The sequence below is a fragment of the Mercenaria mercenaria genome, chromosome 18, assembly GCF_021730395.1.
Source record: "Mercenaria mercenaria strain notata chromosome 18, MADL_Memer_1, whole genome shotgun sequence".
Lineage (NCBI taxonomy): Eukaryota > Metazoa > Mollusca > Bivalvia > Venerida > Veneridae > Mercenaria > Mercenaria mercenaria.
In genome coordinates this window covers 22719911-22738225 of record NC_069378.1, presented here as the reverse complement: position 1 = coordinate 22738225, position 18315 = coordinate 22719911, and the positions used below count along the sequence as shown (strand labels likewise).

Here is an 18315-nt window from a genome sequence, read left to right as displayed (position 1 = left end):
TGCAGGGGTCACCCCGTCTAAATGTACGCGCGTGGACTTTTTTTGCTAATGAGGTGTCAATTTTCAGCACTTTCTTACGCAGCACTTTCTTACGATTTGAAAATACCTGGGCTTTAGCTGGTGATTTTTGCAACCTGTAAAATCGTTCAAAACGTCCCTCTCAACGTTGTCTAAAAGTGTCAGTATATGCCTTGAATGTCAGATGAGCTGTAGACCTAGACATTTCCGAAATATTTTCATGATGAATTCTACGGAAGCGTGAAAGGGCCTTCAGACGCTTATACGTTTTAAAAGATATAAAGTACTCTGCAGTCTATGCCGCATTTGCAATTTACAAAATCAGGGCTTTAAGAAAACTGATGGGACGGTGAAATAGTTTTAGTTATGGTCATAAACAGAAAAGGTTTTTAATCAAATAAGATACGCGATTCATTTGTAACAACACACTTTTACACAGCAAAAACGACACGATTTTGTTCAAGTATTTCTAATCTGTTTCTCTAAAGATAAATTTATTATAGACTTAACGCATAATGTAGTTTTTGAATAACAACTTTTTTGAAAGGCTAAATCTGTCATATATTTTGTTAACTGTTTATTAACAGCATACGATCTATATAATTATCTATTTGAAGTCAGTGTCCCAACCATTCATTTTTCTTGAGGTTTTAACACAGAACTTTGGCTACTAAAATTTATTCTAATATGAATAGCAATGCATAAATCATCAAATTTTAAACGATATTATTTGAACGTCACGTCGATGTGAGATTTAGCGCCATGTAAGCATCTAGAAATAGCGCTTTAAAATTTGATCAAATATTTTACTTAATAGCCTGGTTACAACGAACTGCAACATTGCAGAGTCAACTGCTTTGATTAATTTACACACATACTGAGTTGGTTATTCGCTTTGCAATCATTTTCGCCCAAAGTGAACTCTTCCGCAAGACGAATTACAATTTCCGGTCCTGGCATGTATAAACAAAGGAGCGTGACGACCTACCATGCGCGAATAAACTGTTCATACTTGATTTTATAATAAAATACGTATTAGAATCGAAATAATTTATAGAAAAACGTGTTTTAACATTATTTATACACTCGGCGGTAAAACGTCATTCGAAATACGCCCTCGTGAAATTATTACGCCGACGTATAACCGCCCACCGTGTATAAATAGTGTTAAAACACGGTTTTGCTATAAATTATTTCTTAGATAAAGGAGACAAGACAGCGTTTCGCCCAACATTCGGTTTTTCCGTACATGTATATACAGAATTATCTTGTTTCATGAGTTGAATGGATTAGTCTCCCTTGCGTGTCTGTTCTCCATATTGTACCGGTTTTACCAAAAAACCTCGATTCCACGCATGATCTCATTCCAGTAAGAACTTTTCTAGCTAAAACCATAATGCAATGCTTTTAGGTACACTTTAGCGCAATGTATTCTTTTTCGATAATACTTCAAGACAAGTCATGGGGTAGGCGTTTCTCTTCATAACAGAAGGATATAACTCAGAAAGACTGTAATACAACATTTATAAATGACATTTATGGATGCCCTTGTACATGTATTGACACTATGAGCCAGACATAAAGACATAAGAGAACATCATTAGTTACCTTTTACCGCTAAATCAACGAATAGTTATTGTCTGGGGTTCTCTTAACTTATGACAAAGTATCGGTTGATATGATATCACAATCCTGCAAAATACTGTGTACGCGACGCATGGGTTTGCTTCTGATGATAGTACCAAATGACACTTTCGAAGTTTATGATAACGTTATTCCTGCTGTTAAAGCATATTACGACGGTTAAGATCCTCAAAATGACTAAAGGATCTGGCAATGTTCAGAAGTTGTGAAATATAAACAATTGTGTTCCTGACTAATTCCGCAATGAAAATAAACGTGCAATTGTTCAATGGTATAAATTTATCTTTTTGCGTAGTATTGACTCCACAGAGACAAATAAACAGCGTGTCCAACTGAATGCGCTGTGATACTGCATCTAAGATTTAGGAGCACTATTTTACTTGCTCTAACTAATTAAATGGTTTTAAACTGCTGTTAGGATTCCAAATCCGGTCATATGAAATGACAATTAAGCCGTCCCAACAACTCATAACGTGAAACTGTGTTCGTGAAACATAAGGGTTACAATTAATTTAAGTTTATATAAATGGTAACTCCTGCGAGCGCACGAAATATTAATTTAATAATTACTTGAATGTAGGTGGACAGGTTCCCACTACGGGTGTCACCTTAAATATTAGTTTTATTTAGGAAAATCAAAACATTTTTGACTAATCTCAATATCATATAAGAAAGTTCAGGGTAATATTACTAAACCGCATTTTATCACTCTGTTAGTCTAAGAGATAAATATTTTGAACATTTACTGTTTCACGTTTGTCTCGTTCTGACATTCTCAAATATTTCGAATATCAAGGTATAATAAAAAGTTAATGAAGCCATATATTTGTCCAGTTTGACATTTTTTTTCTCAATAAATGAAGCTTAAAATGACCTCAATATTGAATTCAATGTTTTGAAATCTGAGAAAGTATTATTCAGTCACATAAAAGAATTGAATATGAATTGGTAACTGAGCAGTGAATTCCTCAACGTTTCTATTCATTAAATATGAAATATCAAACCAAATCCCAGGTTAATGATAATTGTTCTAAGGTAAACGACACATCGGAATGCTGAAAAAAAATAACAAAAACAATGCTTTCATTTTTACAGAGTGATACATAATTCAAAAGGAAAGGGTTTTCGAACAAACACAATACAGATGCTCGAAAGAAGAATCACCGCTGCAGAGCTTATGTTTTGTTCGTTACTGTTTCCCGCAATGTAGAATGAATATCTTAACGACAGCAAAAACAGACGAATATTTCTTTAGAGGTAACATAATTCGCATATATATGGGATAATTCGTTTGTGTCTGTGTAAGATTGAAATATCTTTCAAACGTGAATATCTGATGCATCAACAGTTATATGAATGAAACGTTATTTGAGCCGCGCCATGGGAAAACCAACATAGTGGATATGCGACCAGCATGGATCCAGACCAGCTGCGCATCCGCACAGTCTGGTCAGGATCCATGCTGTTCGCTAATAGTTTCTCCAATTCCAATAGGCTTTAAAAGCGAACAGCATGTAGCCTGACCAGACTGCGCGGATGCGCAGGCTGGTCTGGATCCATGCTGATCGCATACCCACTATGTTGGTTTTCTTATGGCATGGCTCATTTCATGTTTTAACCACTAGCACCATACAGGGAACAAAAAGCCACTGTACATGTTATACCCTACCCCTACCATAAGAACCATGGTCATGAACGGGAAAATAAACTAACAATCGCGATTGAAGCCATATATTTGTCCAGTTTGACATAATCAATATTGAGGTGTTGATTAAATGCAATGGTCATTTTAAGCTTCATTTATTTAGAAAAAAATGTCAAACTGGACAAATATATGGCTTCAATTGCGCATTTCGCACCTACAACGCACAGTTCGGTAAATGGGTATTGTGCATATTTGAACAAGTAGTAATTTATTTTCCATTGTGAGGTCACATTGCCTTTATATCTCTTATAACAGAGGCACTCCGCATGTTATATACTTTCTCTCTAGATAACAAAATTATTCTTATTGGCTGATGTGTACGCTAGAATGTGAATACACACGCTAAGAATTGGTTGTGCGACTTCCTGTGCTGTGTTGCACATCAGGATACACAATATCAAGGTAGGATTTTGTTTTCGTTGATTATGACACATTTACGACTGTTTCAAAATGCTATTCGACACAAAAATGAATAAAGATCATAATTATGTATGGAATATCTGCTTTGTAATTTTAAAATCGGCTCTGTTATCACGAAAACTATGCTGGCACGAACAGCAGTCAGAAAGTATGGAATCATGAAAAATGCCAATTTCCTAACTCGTGTACCTACTGATTGGAAATTTGACGCTTCTAATGATCAAACACGCGTAATACAGTCACCAATATTACATATATTTGAATAAAATGTTGCTTTTGGGGAAAATGTCATCGGATATTGGGCTGTGCCCTGATAATGGAGTTGCTCGTATACATTATAAAGTCAAATATGCCTTTTTCAATCCTAATAGTTACTGCAATGCCATTTTCTTTTTCTTTATTTTCATTTATTTATTTTGGTAAGAAACCTCGTTTGTACCCAGTGTCCATAGCATTGTGCGACCAACGCTAGGCTGAAAGTACACATAAAGATCATCCATTGGAACGACGAAAGATAAATTTTCCCTATGCCATGTTTGCTACAAGATACAATCAACGCGGACACTAGTTTGCTGTTCATATTGGGGTTAAAAGCACATGTACCATTTGCCTCAAGGAATTTGACTTCCAATAGTCTAAATCGACATAAGAGCAGGAAATATGATGTCGGCTTTTTGGGTTAAGCGCCGTTTTCAACTGTATTTAAGTTATGTTTTGGTGGGCAGTTAACCTAACCACATTCGGTAACCGTAGTTTATACTTATTTATTTTAGCTTGATGTTGATGAAAGCTTCAAGCTTAATTTACCTGTCCCGAGTCCGCTTCCAAAACCCAGTACTGGTGTCATATGAGAAGGCCTGGTCGTGACCCAAGTTGGGCTCGAACCCACTACCCCCGAGTTGAGCGGCCTGCACCGTAACCACTTGACCACCACTCCTATTAGTACCGTGCCCGTAGTAACCTGCTTTCAGTAGGTTTCAACTACTCCACATCAATTAGAGGTGGAGGAAAATGATTTCAGACATGATGTATTTTATCAAAGCGGAGACCATACGCCTCGCCTGAGGATCGAACTGACGGCCGTGCGATACGACTTTTATTGTTGTTAGGTTTACGCGCGACCTTAGTAGAACCAATTCAGCAGAAATGCATCTTGATTCTCGCATCAACAATACTGCGACCGGAAAGTGTCAAGAAATGCAGAGAAACTTCACTGGCAGCACTCAGTAACAATAACATATTAAATTTTTTTTGTAAATACAGTCAACAGCATTTGAAATTGGCCAGTGTTAGTCCAGAATTGCAAGCGTTGCCCCTTCGTGTGTCTGCCAGTTGTCTTACAACTATGTAAATGATATACAACATGATAACAGCCCGGTTTAAAATGTAGTAATTGTGCACGTTTTCCCCATGCCTATGTTTGCATTATAATTGCTATAAAATTTCTGAGGTCCTCTGTAAAATACGGTACATTTCATTATATCCGATTGTGTTCAAATCATGGTCCCCACTCCGGGAGAACTACGTTCCAACGCAAGTCATGTCTCAACGATATCATGTGACATATCTCAACGACTTCTGGCTACGGTATCGCTCAATATGACACGGCTTATATTATTTTCATATGTATCAATTACTTTTATTATATTTACTTATGTCTTGACTTGAACATTTATTCAGAGTCTAAAAGTAATCGCATAAATTTATTAAAACATTTAAATTTCAAAAGCAGTTGTCTGTTATTTAGAAAATAGAAGCATTTTACTATTTTCCAGAATAAAACAAATATACAACACTTTTTCAACAGCAATACTTACTGACAGTCAATGATCGATTAAAGGCAATGCCAGTTTTAATCTTAGAAATATATCTCTGCAACGGCTTTATCATAAACGAACAATATTTATTAAATATCATGTCCCTCACTCTAACCGATGATGTTACTAACTCTATACGCGACAAAGGCAAGCGTTACTGACACTCATCGAAGTATTGCTGCTTAACACATTACTTATATTGGAGTAAAATATACAATGTCTGTGACTGAAATCAGATTTTGTTCAAAGTATGTACTAGTATTTTTATCCGTTTCTTTTATTATCATTTGACGGTTTCTCCAAGATATCTTACTACCAATATATATGAGGTGGCGCGGAGTTGACTTATACTATTGCATGCGCACACCTTAATTATTATTAAGTGTGTAAAAAGATTCTTTAGAAGCACAGGGCGCAACCAAGAAACCTGAAGTAAGCATGTAATCGTAGTTTATTAGATTTGTATCTAGGTATATGCACGCGTTCTGCAGCGGAAATATAGAAATATTGCGCGACTTCAATCAAACCGAGTCTGCAATTTTCACTGTTTGCCTTGTTCTCGGTGCTTCCGAGGGATCTACTTTCCAGATTTTATTTATGAAGAATGAATGCTTATTTATCGATGCAAATCTAAAAATCTTTTTATAATTACTACATGTGTATAATTCATTATATCAATGAAAAAATTATTCTTTAGCCAAAGTGGAACTGAAAATGTCCTAGTTAAAGAACTTAAAAACGTGACGACATCCTTGAAACTGACGTCACAATTGACGACACGCACTCGAAATGAAACTGAAACGTCAATATTTATAAGTTATTGACATTGTTTTTGGATATAATGCACTTGTTCTGTAGCAGTAATATTGCGCGACTTTAGGAGCGCAATATTATCCGCGAGAACGAGTGCATATATCCACATACAAAGTTGAAAACGTTTTTATTACATATCTACTATCAAGTAATTGCTTTATGTCTAAATTTTCTTTCTGCTACGAAAAACAGGAAAAAGTACCAGAAGAATTTCTCCGAAAATCTAATAAACAAATCAAGCTGACGCGCATTCATATTTTCCGCAAGTTGAACCGTCAAATAGATGCCGCAACGTGCGCGTGGACGTCATGGACATCACGCGATTATTTCCACTTAACGTTTAGAAAACATTTCTCTCTGATATGAAAGCGTTGTCCGCAATATGTACAGTTTCATAAATGGGAGAGCGGTGCATTTAAGTAATAATGGCCCTGCCAAGGTGATAATAGCCCGAGGGCTATTATTTTCTTCTGGGGTCATTTTCACTCAAAGACACCTTTATCCCATCTATTTACCTGTTTATTACACGTGTACCTATAATCTTGTAAGAAAAATTTAAAGTGTATTATTCATTTGTTCAAGCATTTAATGGAGTTTTCCAGTTTCTATACTATTTGGATAAGAGGCTATATGTTGTATAAAATCAAATGCCTTGATAGTTGTACTTTCTTACATAAAGCATAATTTAGGGTTGAAAAAAAAAATCATTTCATGAAGAATTTTTTTTTTTTTTTTTTTTTTTCCAGGGGTAAATCTTTATTTAGAAAAATTCAATTCAAATGTTACAAACAAGCTCTATGGCTTTTTCAATACTACACTAACAATCACCACTTACTACAAAGTATATCTTCTGACAAGAAAGCGTTAAAACCGATCTATAGAAATAGCTATGATACATTAATAACAATTTAACAATTTCATGTAGATATTACTGTTCGATTACACTACCGATAATAAAAAAGTTGTTATTTTACCCCACTTTTATACATTTCCAGTCAATTATCTACATTTCAGTTCTAAGTTAATCCAGTTCTGAATGTTGCATATTGCATAATCATTTTTAATATGAGTTCTAATAATGTTTAAAATGTTTTTCAAAAACATCAGCTACTAGAAAACAACATGACCAACTTATCCACAAGATATATAATTATTCATGTAAAAAAAATTCTTCTCCACACTATTAACTTTGTTCTTGAATAGGAATTCAAATTAAAGAATTAAATATCGAGCAAGGCGTCAGTATACCACTTTCACTGGCTTAGAAGATCTACAAGAGTCCATCCCTTTTGTTTATCTTCTCTACATGTTTTATCAATTATTGCGGTAGCAAGTTTAAAGCTTGCCTTAAGTCCATGTAAAGATGGTATAACATCCCTTCTTTTACAGAGAAATATGTATCTTTTAATTTCTAAGCACAACACATTATAATTATATACAGTTTTTCCTGGATAACCCAAGATAAAAGATTTACAATTAGTAAAAAACATATTATCATAAGTTTTGGCAAGTTTTTCAATTTCTGTGATCAAGTGTTTTACATGACCACATTCCCAAAATAAATGAACTGAAGTTTCTTTTTCACTTTTACAAAATGTGCAATATTCAGTTATAGTCTTGTTCATTTTGAATAACAAAACATTTGTACCTAATATTCTATGAGAAATTCTAGTTTGTAGCCACTGTAAATACGTATCCTTACATGTCATATAAACCCAGCTATATATGTGTTTCCATTCAGCAGTATCAATATCAAAGATATTACACCATTTTTCTTGAGACGTTGGATTGTCAGGGTTTTTTATAAAATTCTGTACATTTGTTTTATTCCTTTATCTGTACTTAAAATAGGCTTCATAAAAAAAGGTATGAATGGGAATACATGGTCCATATCCGACATTTTATCAAGTAAACGAATAGATTTAAAAGCTTGTGAGATTGCTCTTTTAATTCCTTCATATATAAGAAAATTTATTTTCAAATCTGAAGTTCTCTCTAGGTCTTGTTGGTCAATAAACATCCCATTTTTGTTCATAATATCTTTCACATATCTAATACCTTTATCATACCATAACTTAAAGAATATAGGTTTTCTATCAATAAGAATAAAGTGATTATAGTATAATGGCATTTCAAGAAAATTATCCACCGTATCTATCTCAGATTTTTCAATCAATTCAGAAAACGCACGCAATACATCTTTCCAAAAGCAATTTTTAACATTGTTGACCATTATGTCTATGTATCCCTTTCCACAATTGCATAGTTTTTCCAGATTCAATGAATTACTAGTAAGACAGTAGCATTTGTTATTTGTACCCTTTAACATCCTTTTAAACCAGGTAAGTTTTAAACTTTTCATGTATGCGTACACGTCAACCATTTTTAAACCGCCTTCTGCATATTCCTTTACTGCAACTGAGTTTTTAATTTTTGCCGGGCCTTGCCAAACAAAGTCCAAAAACAGTTTATTTATTTCCTGTAAAGTTTGTGTTTCGGGATTCGGTAAAGACATAAAAAGATGTGTCAGCAAAGGTAAAAGAAGAGATTTTACAACAGAAATCCGTCCAATCGGTGTAAGGTTTCTTTTGTTCCAGTACGAAATGACGTTCCTTATTTTATCAACTTTTTCTTTAAAATTTATATCGCACATGGTTTTAAGGTCAATATGAAATGTTAAACCAAGCAGTTTAAATGATTTTGTACCCCAGTTTAGTTTCCATTTTGTTTTTATCGACCTTGTGCTATATTTCAAAGCACCGATCCAAACAACATGTGTTTTTTCAAAATTCACCTTTAGACCGGAATACATTTCAAACTCATTTAAAACATCTAAAGTAGAGTGCAGAGAGGTTTCAGAACCATCTAGCAATAACGATGTATCGTCTGCAAACTGACTTATTTTATATTCTACTCCATCAATTACAATTCCTTTTATTTTCTTACTGTTTCTAATCTTAATTGCTAATATCTCGGCACATAAAATAAAAATGTAAGGACTTATCGGGTCCCCCTGACGACAGCCCCGTCTAATGATAAAAAAGTCCGACAAATAACCGTTTAATTGAATACATGTTTTGATATCTGTGTAAAACAGTTTTATCCATTTCTTGAACATTGGACCAAAATTAAAGAACTCAAAAGTCTTGTCAATAAATTCCAGCGACAGTGTATCAAAAGCCTTTTCAAAATCAATCATCATCAAGAGACCCGGAATTTCATTTTGCTCAGTGAAGTTCATTATGTCATAAATAAGACGTGTATTTTCACCTATATATCTGCCCTTGAGAAACCCTGTTTGATCCCTATCAATAAGAATATCTAAAACCAACTTAAGTCGTTTTGCTATTGTACCTGAAGCTAACTTATAGACAGTGTTCAATAGTGTGATAGGCCGCCAATTCTTTAAATATTGTCTTGGTTTATTCTCCTTTGGAATGCAAGTAATAATACCTTGTTTTTGGGTAACGGATAGATGTCCTTTCAGAAAAGCAGAATTGATAGCCCTTACTACAAAGTTACCAAGTTGTAACCAAAATACTTTAAAAAAATTTGAAGTGAAGCCATCCGAGCCGGGACTCTTGTCGTTTTTCATAGATTTTAGGGTTTCTGAAACTTCTGCATATGAAAGAAGTCCTTCTAGGTCATTTGACTGATCATTATTTAGCTTCGGAATATTAGCATTTTCTAAAAAGGCTTCAATATTTATATCAGAGGCTGTATCTCCCTTGTTATATAATTTACTATAAAACAATTCGGTTTCTTTTAAAATGTCTTGTTGTGAATAAACTGCACTTCCGTCATCTTTTTCTATAAAAGGAATTGTTTTGTTGACATAGTTTGTCTTTTCTAAACTACAAAAGAAACTTGACGGTTTTTCTCCATTGTCAACCCAGTTAGCTCTTAATCGATTTCATGAAGAATTACTTCGAAGTTAATATACGACTGGGTTGTGCTTTCTTGCCATTGTTATAATCGCCCGAGGGCTTTATTCCGAGGACCATTATGAAACTTGGCGTGCCATTGCGGCTAGAAGGCTTATTGACTTTTGACTTATTGGCCAGCCGTTTATTGACTTTTTTATCAGATACGTTCACTTCATATTTATCTTGGTATTTTCGTTTTATATATTTTCCAAACACGTAAAAGAATTATTTGTATTGCTTTTTATCAACCATGCCATCAATAGTTGACAATCGATCTGATTCAGCGCTCTTTCAATCGCCATAATAATGTTGCTTCATGACGTCAACATCAGAACGCGCTGACGTTCTGGTTACCCGGGGCCGTTATGGTTATGGCGCCAGAGGCGCACTGCGCCATTATGGATACATAAACAGAATCCGTAATGACCGTTTAAAATGGCTTTTTGTTACTATTTATAGTAACGTATATAATCAGGAAAAATATTGCACGATCACAGTCCAATGAAACTCAATGGAAATGATTGTAGATATGTAATAAGGAAAAATATTTCTTGTATAACGGACTGGCGTTTCCGTCGACTTTACCCATGCCTGCAAAACCCATCTGGTATCCCCATGCGATGGCTCTCGTTCTGGTTATGATAACTTGCGCTGCTTTGATATTATATGGTGTTGTATATGTGAACTTAGACAATATCAGGTACTTTGAGACCTGCTCCTCATCCTATTTATATGTAGTATTTTGTCGGTCTGAAATAAGTTATTTTACGGAAAGGACATACCGTTACGCTCTAAACGATAAAACTAAAGTGGATCTTTGTTATTGTGCTTCACTTGAATGTAATGACGTCACTTCGGCTTACGGACGTTCATTTCCCGCGCTCTGGGTGCATGCTCTGCCATAAGAATGAGTACTGCAAATGAAGTACATTGTATTTCTAATTGCTTTTAAATTTCTGTTGTTATTTGTGAAATACGGTATGCAACAAAAATGATCTGTCAGAAAGAAACGCTTATTTTTATACGATGTGCAAGAAAAAGATCAGTTATGTGTTAACGAACTCGACAGAAATATCCGTCCTGAGGGCACTTGCGCCTTGTATTGTTACGAGTTATGACGTCTCAGGTTCCTAATACATTTGCACGACGTAATAATACTTATTATATGCGGACAAAATGAGCAATACGCCTGCACATGGTGCCGAAAACATTTGTTACGAAATAGCTAATTAATGTGGAAAGTTCTTGAAGTAATGCTTTACGATCCTGATTATCTATACAGAATTGATTACCGGCGTACACATGTACGTACTATCTAATAAGTGTGAATGTATAAGCTATTTTGTAACATTAATGAAGCGTTCTACGTCTCTCCGAGATAATTGTGCCATGAGAAAATCAACATAGTGGGTTTGCGACCAGCATGGATCCAGACCAGCCTGCGCATCCGCGCAGTCTGGTCAGGATCCATGCTGTTCGCTTTCAAAGCCTATTACAATTAGAGAAACCGTTAGTGAACAGCATGGATCCTGACCAGACTGCGCGGATGCATAAGTTTGGATTATCTTAGTAAATGTACAAGTTTCGAGAACTTAATAAGGAAATTGGGAGATGAAAACAACGCAAAATACTAGCAATGAAATTTTCAGGAAATGCGCGTGTTTAAAAAGGACGAGAAAGAAAGACATGCTGTAAAGTTTAGAATAATATAATTGTTATTTTCTTCCAATTATTAAAACCTTACAGGTTCTCTATCCGCTTTTAACGTAAAATGTAAACATTACATTGCATAACATGTATACACATTTTCAAAACTGACTGTAGGAGTAATGGTTCAGCTGAGCACCACTTTTGTGTAGGAGCCATCAACAATGCTTACACGATTCCATGGAATTTGATATAAATGAAAGATACTTATTTCTATTGAAGAGCATTAACCTTACATTTTAATTTTCATGCTGAAATTGTACATGATTTTATTAATCCATTTCAAAGAGTTTTACTCCACCCTGCGTAATACTATAATGTGTATTATTATAACGACAAATACATTTGTCATACTGATTAAATTGTTGTATCTTGCCCAGACGTCATCCAGTCATTTATGAAAATGTCAAAGAAATGTTCTCGACGTAAAGATAAGATGTACATAAGAATTTTCTACAAGTTCAAATGGTAATTATGATACTGAGACTTTGCAACACTGTATGTGAGACGTTGTCACATAATCTCTGTTATCGTTGCGGCCTTGCAACATTTATGTAGCTTACATATGTGTATTTGAAACTAGTTCATTGTATCTTGCAAAATGCTGCAAATAGTTAATATATCTTCCTCACATCAAACTCATCTTTTCAGTTATGAAACGTAGAATATATACGCTTAATTACACATAATATATGAATCAACAAGGTCACTCGAAGCGACACCGTAGCTTCATCGTTGAGGTATGTCACATGATATCGATGAGACTTGACTTACGTTGGAACGTAGTTCTCCTGGAGTGTACATGACAGGAAGGTTTGTTCTTGCACATCGGACTAGCGTTTCCGGTGATTTTACCCATGCCGGCAAAACCCATCCTGCACCCCCACATGCCAGATGACTCTCGTGCTGTTAATGACAACTAGTGGTTCATGCACTGATAATATATTGTTTATGTAAAATACGAAAAAAGCAGGTACCTGAATAGTTTCTCTCCGTTCATCGTAAAAACATAACGTTACGCTACAAATGATAAAACTAAAGTGGAACTTTGTTATTGTGCGTAACGCAAAACATCATGACGTCACTTCTGCTTACGGACGTTAATTTCCCGCGCTTTGTGTTCATTCTCTATTATAAGGAAGAGTGCTAAAAAGAAAATATGTTTACCTTTTGTAAAATACGGTATGCAAGAAAAATAATCTGCCAGAATAAAATGCTAACATGTATACGATATGCAAGGAAAAACATCAGTCATGTGTTTACGAATCGGATGGAAATATCCGTCCCTCGGCCACCTGCGCATGGGCGGTAATTCGGCAAGCCTCATTACCGCCCAATGCGCAGGTGCCCTCGGGACGGATATTTCTATCCGATTCGTAAACACATGACAGATATTATTAATATTATAGTGTATACAAGCAACTCCATTCCCTGGTTGACGGAAGCATAACATATGAGGAGTGTCTCTGCGATAGGAATATTGAGACAATGTAACTGGTGCACAATGGAAGACAAATTTCCAATTGCTCAATATGCATAGAACCCATTTACCGAACTGCGCGTTTTAGGTGAGAAATGCCCGATTGAAATGGGTTAGTACAGTTTCCCGTTCATGACCATGGTATTTATACCCGAGGTAGGGTAGAACATGTACGAGTGGTTTATTTCTTTCTGGTCTGGCGCCAGTGGTTTTGACTAAATTTACTCATTTTATAGTTTCTTACCAGTGTAGAATATATTTGATATTTTTCACTGTAAAATAACCAGATATATTTCAATGTAATATTTCGATAACTCATTAAAAAAACATGCAAGAAATATCTATAAACGGACAAGAGTTAAGAATGTATACTTAGTCTATCTTCTTTTGGCATAATTAAACAACAGCTATATATGAAGTGTTCTGATATCGAACAAATAAAAGTATATTATGAGAAAAGACATCTACATTTTAAACGTTTAAAATACATAATTGTAAACACACAAATAATGAAATACGTTGTAATAAGAACAACCTTAAACACATGAAGACAAAACGAACAACAATCTAAAGGAGTACACAGAAGTACACATGATTAGGTTCCGGAGCCTCCTTGGCCGAAGGGCTAAGGTCGCTAATGTAGAATCACTTGTTGGTATCGATGTTGGTTCGAAAGCTCGCATGGGGCATAAACGTGTGTCATTTTGTTGAGAACTGCAGCGGTTTGACGTAAACATTTCCGTCCCGGTCATAAAATGTTAAAACACATAACACCGGTATTGCCGTTAAGACTGTACAAGTACATTGCCATAAGGTATAAAAGTGCCATATATCAAATTGTAAGCAGTTCATAATATAATACTTTCAGAAATTATTTTTGCAGTAGGTAAAGTGTATCACTTTCGTTTTCGTTAAATTTACAGTGTGTCGGCAATGGAATCAAAATCAATCTTAACTTTCTATCTATAGTTCAAATAAAAATAATGTATTGAACGTGTTTTCCTTACAAAAGTACAATTTCATGACTACGGTGCAAACACGTCCTATGGGAAATTAATGCACAACTAGTCTGAAATACCGATTTAATTTCAAAGATACAGTACACTCCGGGCGTAAATGTTACATTTATTCCTCAACTTTAACATCTAATTGGATTCATTACGATAGTCATGCATTTTGTCTCTCATTCTGACTGCTTTCTAATCTAATTATTTAATTTCTTCAAGTCAATGTTCAGAAAGTTCTACGAACAATCGAGTATAAGGTATTAGAGTCGAAATGACTGAACTTTGTTATACTGAAAGCCATAAGGCTCACAGTTATACATTGCTCGAGTACCATTATTAGAAATTATAGAAAACTTAATTGTCATATGATTTCTGAAGTGAATTTTGAAATTCATTTTTCGTAGGCCATTGACCTACTAAATACAAACGTTGAAATCATTAATTTTAGTAGGAGACTAGCTGTGCACATCCACGATTTTATATTCTAACGAACAAATGCCTCCTAAAAAGTTGTGTCAAGAAATTCATATCACCACGATTAAAACGTTTTGACTCAAACAAAGAAGTTCCATACCCACAAAATTAAACGATTTCACAGTGAATCTGACAGTTCTGGCACTGTAGCGAGCTTGTTATGTTTGGAACTCTTTATTCCGCATCGTTACATTGACTGCCGAAAGTATGTATTGTTTTCAGAGAACATAAAACCTTTTTTCATACAATTTTCTTGTATTTGTAAGTTTGACATAAATATTGTATCTAGGAAATCTTGGTAACGACAAGTGACAGTTGTACGTTATAAGAAATGTAGATTTTATATTTTGCACAATTTTACTTTCATTTTTAGCTTGAAACATTTGAAATTTGAACAGAAGAACATTGAATATTTTCTTCAAAAGTAGACTTCCGTTGTACTGATTACAATAGTGAGCTGAATATACTTCTTCCGGAAATAGTCCGCATGGTAAAAAAAGTATAAAACTATTTTAATCATGTTTTCACATATTAATTTGAACAACTGAAATTGTATTGTGAAACTGATGGTTATATATACTAAATGACATACTGTTAGGAATTGTTTCAAGATTTTAATATAATTTTACATCAGTTAGTTGATATACTGTAGTTGAATACAGATTAAACATATTTTTGGTATAATGGTGTGTATTTCTTACACTATCATAATTATATGCAACAGCATGCAATAAGAGGGAATGTATATATATGCCACAATTCTATACTGTAGCTAATCTGAACTGACTGCAAAGTAAAACATAAGCAAACACTGCCGGTTTCGTTACTGGTTAGAAAGAAGATACCTTCCTTATATATCAGTTGATGTAGAAAATACCATTAACTTTATGTTCAGGCCACGTTCAATGACCCGAAAGGCAGACGCATTCTAAAAAAAGTCAATCAGTTCAAGTTGGGTGTTGTTCTTCAATATAACTGATGAGGTAACAATCGGCATGCCAGAGCCTTTTCGAACAGATATGAACCTGCTAGAGAATGCTTCATCATGTATTAAAGCTGCTCAGTGAATTAAGATAGGACTAGTCAGAAATACAAGGTATGAATGAGGAACATTGTGGAAGGATGATAGTAGTGCTATGACTATGTACATGTTATTTTATGATATGGGTGAAGATAAAGATATATGAGAAATATAACTGTTCTTCAACAATTTTCGTTTTGCATAGTAACACCAACGCTATACATATACTTCCTTTGATACACTCTGATGACCACTATCATTTGTATGAAAAAATATATGAGCAGATCCTTTGGAATGCACCCAAGAAAAAAATAACAGACTCGGTTTGAGCCAATCTGTCCTTGAGGGGCTATAAAATGTGCAACACCCTTCAATACTTTAGCATAAATGGATTTTTGTCTATAAGTTGCCGTAAAAATGATCCCAAAGAACTAAAAATTACTACAAGACTGAGTCCAAGTGTAGGGACACTTCGAACAGCTACAAAATAGTTGGAAAAGACCGTTAGTTTAAACATATTTTATTGCTCATTCAATATTTACAAGCATATACAACATTTTTTACAAACACAAACAAATAAGCAAATGGGTCGGGCCACAAGTTCTTACAACATCAGATGACGGCCCTCCCCAACAGATATAACACGAAACAAATTGGCGGGAAAATTAAAGGCTTTGTAAATTTGAAAATGAAATAAAGCATGTATAAGACCGTTGTTGTGAGAGTTAATAAAATCATTTGTGACATACCACTAAACTAATTTACGGCAATTTGTATATAAGCCAAATACTGATTCATGACTGATATCCTGTAAACATCATTATGTAACTGAGAAGAAACAATTAATTACATATATATATATACATACTTCCAGTAAGATCATTCTGCAGCTCGTCCTGCTTGACACATGCCTGTTTTGGTATATAACACAGCGGAAAAGCAGACAGACAAAGCTGCAGGTTGCTAATATGTTAATATTTACTTTGTTTGCTAAGCAAACTACATGTACAGTAACACGTCAATGTAGAGTGTAGACGGGACTATTTAGGTCCGTTTCCTTACCAGGAATAGACGAGGCGCTGAGTTAAAAGTGAAGTATATTGTCTTAAAAAATGTAAATTGGGAGACGTGTCTTTTTAGAGAACAATTAAATTACTTATCCTTAAACTTGTAAGAAACCTTTTGAGGCAGTCGGGTCTTTGTTTCAAAGTTCCTTTATAATTGTTTGACCTCTTCTGGTACGAACAGACGAGGCTTAGTAGGGAGAAATTGAAGTATATTCTTATCAAGATAAAACATTGCGCATGCAGACAAATCTGCAAACATATCTTCTTATAATTAACCAGGAGTTGCATTAGAACATGAATACTTTATTCCTCAATTGAAAGCAATAAAAGCTGGCAATGTGAAACAGACACAATATATTGAATTTGCAATAAGCGAAACTATTTTTACTAATGCATGAATGTTTTTAAACGTTTCCCTGATGACCAGTAATTTCAATTTTCTCTCTTTTTGATGTGATCCGTAAGCTCCAATGATTCGATGTTATGTTGTCCCAATGCATGATTATTTATTAGCAAACTGTTTGATGTTTCTCCATAAACTGATATTCACAAGGGACACATTCCGTTAATTTCGTCGTTACAAGATTTTGCAAATCAACGAAGTAAAATCCTATCGAAGTAAAAACCATTTATTTCATATTATGATAAAAATTGAATTTAAATACCCTGGAAATAATCGATTTGTTAGTAATCGTGCTTTCACTGAGATGATATACATAATAAATATATTTACTTTAAACCATGAAACTGTACATTATTATTAAAATTGCAATACAGGTTAGTTACAGATAATTTGTGGAAAATATTTATCTCAAACTACGGGAAACGCATTTCTTTTTCAACTTAAAATGTTAAACCAGTCTTGTTTAATACCTGGTAATTCAATAAACAATTTGCTTTGACTGGAAGGATCCGTCAAGAGCCTCACTTTTATATATAAAGCCAATGTCCTCAACAACAGCATCAGAAACAACAGTGTTATATATTTACATGTATTTTCATTTTAATAGTTAGACTCTCTCGTCTTTTTAAGTTGAAATTAACAACTGTTTTTGTATTTGCACATTCTATAACGTTGACATGTTCCCTTCTTGGATGCTTAAGAGATTATATCCCTAGAACGTGATATGACAATCATACTCTGAATAAATATTATACTCTGATGTAATCTAGTCAGTTCTTCCTATTGTTTTCTCGCTTAGCCCATTATTTCAAC

General features: G+C 34.5%; 1 protein-coding gene across 1 annotated transcript in view; it reads right to left on the bottom strand.

Annotated features, from left to right (window-relative positions):
• Nucleotides 1-18315, bottom strand: part of LOC123538040 (dipeptidyl peptidase 4-like) — a 251428-nt gene that overhangs the window by 181206 nt on the left and 51907 nt on the right. The window lies entirely within an intron of this gene.